This window comes from Lucilia sericata, unplaced genomic scaffold (assembly GCF_015586225.1).
Source record: "Lucilia sericata isolate MDLA Ls3-8-SP2 unplaced genomic scaffold, ASM1558622v1 Contig000433F_arrow, whole genome shotgun sequence".
Lineage (NCBI taxonomy): Eukaryota > Metazoa > Arthropoda > Insecta > Diptera > Calliphoridae > Lucilia > Lucilia sericata.
In genome coordinates this window covers 146,559-158,533 of record NW_023994448.1, presented here as the reverse complement: position 1 = coordinate 158,533, position 11,975 = coordinate 146,559, and the positions used below count along the sequence as shown (strand labels likewise).

Here is an 11,975-nt window from a genome sequence, read left to right as displayed (position 1 = left end):
CTACATTCAAACACACATACATAGATACATACATACATACATACATACATACATACATACATACATACATACATACATACATACATACATACATACATACATACATACATACATACATACATACATACATACATACATACATACATACATACATACATACATACACATATGCATACTCGTTCGTACTCTTCTCACAGAGATTTTACTCAAGAAAAGCGATGAAAAATAAGAAAACAAAAAGACAAGGATATATTATGTTATAACAGCTTAACTTTTCAGTAAATACATTTAAGAATTTCTTCAAGTGGCCTCTTAAATAAATGTTAAAGTTCAGAGCGAGAACAAGAGGACCAAACAATGTTAAAAAATAATACTTGAATTACGTAAATAAAAAGACATACCTTCATACAGTATCTAATTGTCACTGCAACTTGTTCACATTTATATTGGAAAAACTTTAAATTACATATATTTTAAATTATTAAATTAAATTGGATTCACAAATAAATGGAGATTTGTGTGGAAAATTCCTAAATGAATGACACCAACCCAAACACACGATTTGACGGACACTTCCCTGCCAGCAACTCAACTAACTTTAAATACATTAAAAGCCGACTTTTTCATCAACTAGTTATGGTTCATTCTTGGATTATTTTTAATGGAGCCAACTGACTATTTTAACATGGCGATGACCTACGCAGTAGTCAATTGTCCGACTCTGCATGACTTTTCAACTACCTTAAAGTTAGTTACTAAAAAATTAGGTTAAAGGTAACTCTTTATTAACTAACTTAAAGTTAGTTGCAGAAAAGTCAAGTAATAGTTTTCTTTTGTATTCCCTACTGTATTAATTAATTACATTTTAATTAAATATATTTAAAATTTAACTACTAGTTATCTAAATTACATTTCGCTTTAATACAAGTTATGATATTAGTTCGTTAAAATTAATAGACATCAGTTTTCTGCAGGGGAACTAATAATAACACCGGTATCCATAAAATTATGAATGATTTGTTCATTATTTCCATGATTCCCATCGATCCAAATCTAAAATTAATTTTAAAATGTTATGTGTAATGTTAACTGTTAATGTTTTATATTTACAGTATTAATCAGCAGAATTTAGGGACCGAGTTTTGAAATATTTAACCTTTTATAATTAATTTTTCCAATTTACTGACTCTAATTTCACAACGTATACATGAAAATAACAAAAATGTAAAACAAAATTCCAAATAATAAAGAAACATGAGGAAACATGTCGAAACAAAATGCTCTCCAGATAATTTTGGGGTACTCCCGCATTATATGATAGTTAGCCAGTAGCTAGTCTTTAAAAGTCGGTTGTTTACGTTAATAAATACCAAATTTTGGAACATTTCTGCATTACATTGTTGTTCGTTTATAGTCATTCTACTAAAGTTAACAAATAAAATCATAATAATAGAGAAACAAGAGAAAACATGTTGAAATACAATTAATTCTCTCCAGATAATTTTGAGGCACTTCTGCACTACATTATAGTTAGCTTGTAGTTAGTATTTAAAAGTCGGTTCTTTACGTTGCCAAATACAAAATTTCGGGACAGCTCTGCATTACGTTGTAGTTAGCTTATAGTCAGTCTGTAAAAGTAAACTAGTGAAATTTTGTCGTAGTCGACTACAAAATTGCTGGCAGGGTTACCACCACATTTATCTATTTTTATTCACACACAGATAAATAAATACATATGTACATTAGACCGATTCACAAAAAATGGTGCTTGAGTTACCCCCTTCAAAATATTCGCTGTTATGTAATATGATGTTACCCAAAATATTTTGGGTTTAGTGATGTCCATTCGTGAGCTGGACAGTTTTTAAGACAATATCATATGGGGGACACGATTTTTCATGTTCAATTAAATATTTTACACAGCTTCACAAAATGTTTGTTTTGTTTTATAATGGTTTCCAAAATATTTCTAGTCTATCGATGGCCGTTCGTGAGCATGGACAAAAAAGTCCATTTTTAGTAATTTTTTGAATTTTGCAGTTTTTTCTTAAACAAAATATACAATATGTATATGGTATCATTTGAAAGGTATAATTCTAAAATACCTTTTTTTTAATTTGGTCTAGCTCACGAACGGTCATCGCTAGACTTTAAATATTTTGGGAATCATCATAAAATAATGCAAGGTAAATTTTGAGAGGGGTAACAAAAACACGTTTTTGCTTTCCATACAGAGTGAGTCGGTCTAATGTATGTGTATACATTAGAGAAGCTCAAAAAATATCGCTTTTTTTTGGATTGAGAATACAGATATGTGGGGAATCTATAAAAGGCAACATTTTGGTACTTTTTCGTTCTTCAAAAGGAGCTTGATAGAACTTAAGGAAAAGAAACTGAAAAACATGGTGGAAGAATATAAACCAGAAGATAATTTCGAGTGTCCAGTGAAGATAAAAATCATTTTGAAATGTTCCCTGATTGTTTTGGCAGCAAAGAAAGATGGAACCAAGTGGTTATGCTGTCATTATAGGAAACTGAACCTGAAGATTATAGGAGACCATTTCCCTATGCCGCTAATAGAAGAGGTTTTGGATAAGTTGCAGAAAGCCAGTGTGTATACTACTCTAGATATGATGAATGGATTTTTCTATGTCCATTTTTGGGTGTAACCTCATATTTTAGAAAGTTCATTGAGAGTTTTGCGTTTGATATTACTGATGAGGTTTTAATATCCTGTTGAAAGAAGCTTTGGTTAGCTCACCAGTATTAAAATTATACGATCCAGACGCGATTAAAGAAGTACATGCGGGCGCAAGTAAATGCGGATATGGTGCCATTCTCTTGCAGAAGAGCATTGATAATCAGAAGTTGCATTCCGTACAGTTCATGAGTCGAAGGATAAAACCGTATGAAGAGAAATACAACTCTTACCAACTAGAGGTTCTTGTTAAAAAAGTGGCGTGTATATTTATTTGGTATACCATTCAAGATTGTGACCGATTGCAGTGCTTTTAAGATGACGATTAATAAAAAAGATGTGCCACCCAGAATATCGAGATGGGCAATGTTTTTGTAGGATTTCTCTTACGGGATCGAACATTGAGCGGGTACAAAGATGAAGCAGCCCAGGAGAATGATGATTAAACCAAGTGCATTTTTAGAATATGGTGAAGATTTTGTCATGAATAATAGTGTTTTATTTAAGAATCCCGTTAGGGAAATAATAAAGCTTGCACATAACCGGGGTCACTATGGTGTTGCGAAGACCCAAAAATTTGCCGCAAAAGTGCAGATGTTAGAGGTTGCGTATAGTGCATCATTACTGACACTAAGTCAGGGAGAGTATATTTCTTTGAAGACGTATCACGTGGACCATGTTCGTCCGATGCAGATGACAAAGAAGGCGTATAACTACATTTTTGTCGTAGTTGACGGATTCACTTCGTATGGCTTTATCCAGTCAGTAAGTTGATTGTTTGGAAACCCAATGCGAGTTGTATCTGGTGGAGGGGCAGCGTTTACATTCCATGCGTTTAAAGATTATTATAAAGATGAAAACATACATCATTTGTTAATTGCTACAGGAGTTCCGCGAGGAAATGGTCAGGTGGAGCGAATGCACAAAATATTAGCTACAATGATATCAAAGCTGTGTAGTGAAGATCCGTTGAGATGATAATTAACTTTACAGTGTCCAAAGGTACGCAGTATCCACCTTTTAATCTGTTGACCGGTGTTGAGATGAGGTTGTCCGATAATCCAGATTTGCGTGAAATAGTTGAATATAAAGCATTGATTGAGCTTATTTAAGATACCTCAAACGATGCGCAAGTAACTACATATTAAACTTGAATTCTATCTTAATATTAAGTATATCTTTTGTTTAAATAATTAAAACAAAGAAGTGTTTATTGTGAAGTGAGTGAACATTTTAGTGTTCAACCGAGATATGTGGAGTCTATCCCAAGTTTTGTGGTTATAACAAGGATAGAATCCAGGTCTATCGTAATGTATGTATAAATTTCCAATAAAATTTTATTATAAATTGAATTAAATATTTTATTTTGATTGAAATTTTGTGCTATTTATTCAACAGTATTTTTTTTTACTTTGAACTAAATTTTCTCAAATTAATATTAAAAACCTGAAACCCTTTTAAATGTTTTGAGTTATAATAAAATTAAAAAATCTCTCACCTTACTTAACACTTGTTTCCTTTCTTTTAATTAGCTTTTTATTTATTTTTATTTCAAAGCTTTTTTTTATTTTTTTACAACTTTTTTTAATTTCTTAGCTTTTTTTCTTATAAAGATCTACACTTGATGCTCTTACTTTTTTATATTTTACTTCTTCAATTTTCTTTACAAAACTTATAAAAGCTTTTCTTTTCTCATTAACAACCTTTTTTCCACTTCCCAACCAACCAACTACCCAGCAGTTCGGGCGGACAGTCCCGAACTCACTATTTAGCCTACCACATAGGGTTACCCCTAGCCACCGACTGTCCAGGTGACTAGCTATTTTAACATGTGCTTGTCCTACAAGGAAGTCAATCGTCACCCCATAGGTTACAAAGAGACAGACAAGTGTTTTTTAAGTGTCCTCTCTCTCGCTTACAAAGGGGACACTAAAGTGATGATTACCTTCACCCTCGTTTACAAAGAGTACATCCGTGACAAAAGACGAATTAGAGCCCACCAGGTGGTTTAACATAAGTGGAAATCACTGTCTTTTTCCCATGCATTGACTCTTTGTCGAACTGCAGGGTAACCATTGAACTTAACACACTCCCCTATCCGCACACCAACTCACACTTATTGACAACGAATGGCCAAACTAAAGTAACACACCGACCGGTTCAACATTTTCTTTTTCCAAACAGTTTTGCTACACTGTTTTTACTAATTTACCAGTTACTTTTTAACAATATTTTTACTCAGATATATTAACAAACATTTTAATTTCATATTTGTGCAAAAATATTAACAATTTATTAACTTTTAACCGGATTTATTAATTAATTAAACGACCACTAATCACCGAACAACCGAACACTTGCAAAATTTCTAGAAAACTAAAAGAAAAAAATGCAAGTAATGGTTCTATTCCTATTGTTGTTGATGCTGCTGTCATTATTTGATTAGTACTAAATATGTATGTAATGTGTTTGTTGTTATTTTATTTTGTTGTAGAGAGTGCGTAAATAGATTAAGAGCAAGATGTTAAGGAGATTTATTAGAGAATGTCAAATCGGAAATATTTAGTAAAATGTTAATAAAGGAATAAAGGTTTAGGATTTTTTGTGTATGATATTTATTAAGGCGAATACGAAGCAAATATGTACTATATGTACCTATGTAGTATAAATTATTTTGAAAAAAGTGAGAATTATAAAATTACATAATTTATTTTAAAGAAAAATCGAGTTGTAAGAACACTTTTATATATGTATATATGTATATGGTTAGGTTAGGTCAATTTACACATTCTTGACCAAGACATTCTATCTGGGATCAGCGTATCAAAGTTTCCGACATATTCTGTGTCTCGTATACGATCAGGCACGTCCGATGATTGTGTATAACCTTCCAATGTGTCCAGTATACATTGATGACGTATCCTATTACCATTTTTGGCCAGTTCGCCTAAAGTAAAGAGCCGTTACTCCCAAATAAAAAATTTCCAAAAATCCCTCCTTAGAGGTTCCACATAACCAAAAAGACATCAACTGTCAAAATTTCATGATTTTAGGTTTAACCATTTGGGCTGTGCGATGATAAATCAGTCAGTAACGCGACTCTTTTATATATACATAGGTATAGATAACAATATATGTTAAACAATAACACTGTAAGTATGTCAAAAAGACACAGAAAAACGCCGAGATACCTATACTTAATTTTGGGTTGTAGAATCTAGTGGCATACTCCGTTTTGAAAATCGGGAGATATTGCGTTTTATAGTATGAGGTGATTTTTTCTTTTTTTAAATTTTGAAAAAAGTTTTCACTCATAGACATACGAACTAATTATAAAAACTAAATATAGGTATATGCATAATAATTCAAATGGACTCTAGTTTCATGTATTTATTTACTTTTCTATGCGCGAGAGTTTTGTTTTTTAAATTTAAATAATCAAAAATCGCCTTAGAAACAGTTTAAACTTTAAAATGCAATATGTCCCCATTTTGACCCAACTGCCACTAATTCTACGACTGAAAATTAGGTTCACGTGTTTCGGCGTTTTTCTGTGTCTTTTTGAAAGTTGAAATTTTACGTACAGTGTAATTTTTATTTTTTTTTAATTTTCCATAACAAAATTCCAAGCAATTCATACTCACTTAAGAAACTACTTTAAAAAACGCTAACCCTGGGTTAATTCCTTTACTAAATAACATTTTACTAATGTATTGCATTTGGCCATCACTAAAAACTCTCCTACTTAACATTGTGTTCCTAATCTATTTATGCACTCTAAAATATTTTCCCCCACCACCCAACACAATAAAATTACAACAAACACATTATGTATATGCATACAATTTAGTACAAATCAAATAATGACAGCAACATCAACAACAACAATAGAATCATTACTTGCATTTTTCTCTTTTAGTTTTCTAGAAATTTCGCAAGTGTTCAGTTGTTTGGTGATTAGTGGTCGTTTATAATTAATAAATAAATGCGGTAAAATGTAAATAAATTGTTAATATTTTTGCATAAATATGAAATTCAAATGTTTGTTAATATTTCTGTGTAAAAATATTGTTTAAAAATAACGTGTAAATTAGTGAAAATAGTGTGGGAAAATTGTTTGGAAAAATATAAATGTTGTGACGTTCGGTGTGTTGCTTTAGTTTGGCCATTCGTTGTTAATAAATAAGTATGGATGTGCGGGGAATGTGTTAAGTTCAACAGCTGGTGTAAGGGGAAGTGAATAATGGTTTGTGTGAAGCAAAGAAGAGGAAAAAGCTTTTATACAAGTCGTAAGTGTCGTAAGAAATTGAGGAAATAAAAGAAAATTTAAGCAATAAGCTTTCAAATGTATTGAAGGAAATAAAATGTTGATCTTTTAAAAAAAAGCTAAAATAATGAGAAAATTAAAAAGTTGTTAAAATAAACAAAAGAACTTGTTAAAAAGCTGAGAAAAAATAGACAAAAATATAAAAAGCAAATGAAAAATTTGTAAATATGAAAAAAAAAAAAAAAAAAATACAAAAAAATGTTGTGAAAATAAATGTAAAAGCAAATTGAAAAATTTTAAAAAGAGAGTAATTGAAGTTGTTTGCGGAAAGGAAACAATTGTTTAATAAGGTGAGTCATAGCAGAAATATAGAAGGTAGTCTCAATCAAAAAAATTAAATTTAAATAAGGTTTTTTGACGTTTTCCTTATTTTAAACTTTATATACAGAGTTGCCACATGTTAAAAATAATAATGGATTTCAAGAAATATTTTACAAAAAATGTGTAGTTAATTTATCTAAATAAAATGTGTGTTATATTAAAGGAAGTTAATTAAATTACTGATTTCCTCTACAAACTTATAAATAATAAATATGTCAGATTTTGCTTAATAAGTTGTATTTTTAAGATAGATATTACAAAACTCCTCACATTCTAGTGTATACTAAACCAACGCATTTACATACCTGGTAGTTATTGGGATAGCATTTCTATCCAATCTTACACGTTTTGAATTGATTGTAATGTCACTTTTAAAGAAATGATCTGAACAAACCATAGGCTCTTTTGGCAAACTTTCTTCGTTGGTTTTGCATCTTTCAATCCACTGTTGGCGTTTACCCGGTAAATTATTTTTAAAAAATTTTTATATAAACTTCAAACCATATATAGAAATTTCATTATAAAATGGGAAAAATTAAACTGTGTATGGCATCACTAATTTAACGAAAACTTCAAAATCCTTAAGCATGTCAGATACAGAATTTAAAAAAATAATGAGAGATTGACACTACCTTCTATATTTCTGCTATGAGGTGAGTGCTTATTTTATTATATCACCTGTAGAGTTTGGGGTTCGGGAAATCCCGTTCGGGAATTCTCGGGAAAAGTTTGTCGGGATTTCCCGGGAAATTTTTTTAATCATTCCCGGGAAATTTTAGGTAAACGTACAAATACGTATTTGTAATTAGATTTTTTTAAAGACAAATTACAATGGTTCAGAAGGAAATGAAAAAATCCATAATTACAAACTATCAATCTACATATATAAAGGTGGTAGTACACAGCAAGCGTTGTAGGCGGCAGCGCGTTTTAGGCTTCTGTCAAAAAAAGTTGAAATAGTGTATTTTCATTTAACAAGTTGCACCCTGTAGTTTGTAACGCGCCTGCCGCGAAAAATTCAGCAACTTTCAACTTTTGACGTGTCGGCAGCTGATCAGGGTTGTATTTTGTTTTGTGTAGAATAAGAATAAACTAAAATAAATAAATTTCACCAGCAATGAAAGAAAAATATTAAAAATAAACAAAAACTTAAAATTTTGATTTTTAAAACAGTAATAGTCTTAAAAAACATTAAAATAAAGATCAAAATGACGCGTGGTGTGTAACTTGCAGCTTGTAAAGCGCGAACAGTACAAACAGAACAAAACATTTTGACATGAATGAATTTCTAAAGCCAACGTCTGTGGAAAGCGTTTGGGTTATCTCAGTAGCTGGACATTTTTCCACAAAATAACGGAAAAGTTGATCTTTTCTTATATTTAACTAATTCTAAGAATTATGAATGAATCTTATTAATTTAATATTTAACTATTCCTCTGCCTATGGAGTATATGATCTGTTTAGTAGTCCATCTCACCACGGTTGGCTATGAAGTAACTGCCAAAAAACAGTTTCTCTTAGCGGCTAGAGCAGGGCATTCATAGAGAAAATGGAAGACAGTTTCTTCCTTTTCCCTGCAACTGTGACAGACTCATTGCAGGGTAGCCCAAGCCGATTTGCATATCTGCCTAGTACACAGTGTCTTGTTATTACTGCTATCGCGCAATTCGGGTTATCTGTCATTGAAAGAAGGCAACGATGCCTTCCATCTATCTTCAACATTCTGAAGAAAGAATGTGAGGATACTGCTCTTTATAATACCTAACGGAGTTGTTACTGAAACGGCGTTGGAGATATCAAGAGCTGATATCCTTCTAGCAAACTCATCTGCCTGTTCAGTTCCCTATGCAGAGGGATCCAAACAATGACAAGGACAGATCATACTTGCATTGTCTAAATAATAGGGAAGTAGTAGTATAAGAGTTTAGTGGAAGAATATTTCTATGTTGCCGCGAATATCGAGATCATTTAGTACCCTACAGGCTTGATTTAAATAAGTATATTTAAATTTTTTTTTAAATTAAAAAAATGGTTTGATTTGTTCTCTAAAGAAATATCGCTCGAAAATGTAATAATCGGTATATTTTCACCGCTTAAGAAGACTTTTATCCAAAATTTGATCCATTTTCTCTGCTATTTGCCATGTGAGGCCAATATCAGAATCAGAGAATTTATTACAGACATAGATTGAAGATCCTCTATGCATCCATGAAAAATTTATTAAAGAGCAGTCTTAATTCTGAGTATTGCAGAGACACATGGAGTCATAGAAGAGCTTCAGTAATGGACTAGAATATCTTTTCAGACTCTGATATTGGACTCATTTGCCAAATAACAGAAAAAATGGACAGAATTTTTGATAAAAGTCTCTTTAAGCGATGAAATCATAACGATTATTATAAAATTTTTGAGTATTCTAACTCGAAAACACACCAAAAATGTTAACAGGTGATTTGACGGAGGCATCAATTGTTCATCTTTTTCGTCGATCAACTCAATCCCCTGATCTTAACCCTATTTTTATCATTTTGGATCATTGTAAATTCATAAAAGTGAGATAGAAAAACTTAAAGACTGAACATCTTTTATATTATAAAATAGCCAAGGAACAAAATTCCAAAGGATCAAGTAATGCTGAATGAATCCCAGATGTGCTTCTGCTATAAAAAAGTATGGATATGCTATGAATTATTATTTTAATAATTAATTTACAAAATGTTAATGAAGAACTTGCTTTAGTTTTTGCCAATTCAAATCTAGTATGAATTTCTTTTTGTATATTTATATCATATTTAACGAAAAACATATACATTACCTACCCCCATTTTCACCATGTCTAGTTATTTTTTAACTTTAAGATATATTGACAGTTCTCATACATCAATTGTCTTAACTGGAAGAATAACTACAGGTTAAACGATAACGGATGGACCAGCAAATAAACTAGAAAAAGTACATAAGCAGTATGAGTATTGAGGTATTTTTTGAAAAAAATGGATGGAGGTTAAATGGTTAAATTTAACTTATTCCTTTTTAGTTGAATTTTAGTACATATAAAGAGAAGTGCTTTAGTATTTGATTAATACCACTATGCTATTTGTTGACCTTGCACTTGTTTATAAAAACAAAGCAAAGCAGGAGCAACACGTTACGAATAAAACTGTGTGTTGTTATTGACTTGATAATGTCAAGCATGTACATTAGGGTGGCCCCGATTGTATGGAGGAAAAACAAGGTGTCAATGTTTCCAACTAAAATTAAAGTTTAATTACCATTAAACTTTAATTTTAGTTGGACAAACATTTCTCAAAATGTTTGTCCTGGTGTCAATATTTGGTGAGGTGGATAAAACGATTTTTTTGCGGTTTTTATGATTTTTTTCATATTTATTCCAAAGGAAAGGTCCTTGAGAGACGCTTTAAATTCCATATCAGAGCTTTTGACACAATTTATAGCAAGTAAATAACTAAAACAACGTTTATTCACTGATATTTAACTATTTTATTAAATATACAGATAATAAATATTTTTCTGGCAACATTAATAATGGCATTAGAAAGAGAATTTCCCGTTTATGTACTTAAGCAATATAAATTCTAAAATTTACTACAGGTAATTTAACGTTTTTTTTTAAATAACGATAATAAACGATATTAAAAAGGGAATTCACGGTTCATGTACGTACATAAATATACCGAAATTTGGTTGAATGTTACCTTTTTTTTTGCTTAACAGTTTATGTATTGATTTTTTTCTAATAACATTTTTATATGTATATTTTTGGATTTTCTCATATTTGTATTGCATTTAATTTTTAAGTTTTTTGGTTGTAAATAAAATGAAATTGTTTTCTTTGTTACGATATTCACATTAATACAAATAAAATTATATTAAAAAATACTTTATATGTATACCAGTTTTTGTCATTTTTCGATTTACACGATTTTCCAATTTTTTGGAATTAGTTTTGCACTATTTTCTCGGTAACGAATCTATCGTGCAAAACGAGGGGAAGGTGTAATCGCATTTTTTAAATATATATATCGGAATCTATTTGGTGCTGCAATATTGTGTTTTTTATGGACTTTTTTTGTGGAGACCAATCGAACTGAATAGTCCTGAGATATAGGCAGTAAATAGTGCGTAACGTGATGTGACAAAAGGTCACTTTTCGATAGAAATGTCCATATGTATTTAAAATAAAAAATTAATAACTTAAATAAAAAATTGGTTAATAATCTTAATTTTTCGATTTTACACATAAAATTTTATATTTCGCTAAAAAACAAATGATGTAATGTAAATAAAAGCATAAAAAGTTTTGTTAAGGAAGTAACTTTCATTTAATTTCCTTATTTTTCTCATTTACCATCGTAAACACATGAGGTTGTGCTACGCGCACACAACATATTTGAAAAATAACTCTGTGTTCGTTTGTCCCAAGGAAATTATTGTAGTATGTATGTACATATATATTATTTCGATCATTATCAATCACAAATTCAATTAAACTGAATTTTTCTTTTGGTATGTGTTGCTATTATTACTTTTTTTACTGATACACAAAATTGGACGAATTTTGTTGGAAGTGGTCGAATTTACGATATTTTTTCTTTTCTGTGATAACTA

General features: G+C 30.6%; 1 protein-coding gene across 1 annotated transcript in view; it reads left to right on the top strand.

Annotated features, from left to right (window-relative positions):
* Positions 1-7,153: 7,153 nt before the first annotated feature.
* LOC119604801 overlaps positions 7,154-11,975 on the top strand; it is a 151,377-nt gene continuing 146,555 nt past the window's right edge. Inside the window, exon 1 of the mRNA XM_037957657.1 lies at positions 7,154-7,315. The gene's annotated coding sequence lies outside the window, so the exon portion shown is untranslated. The remainder of the gene's footprint in view (positions 7,316-11,975) is intronic.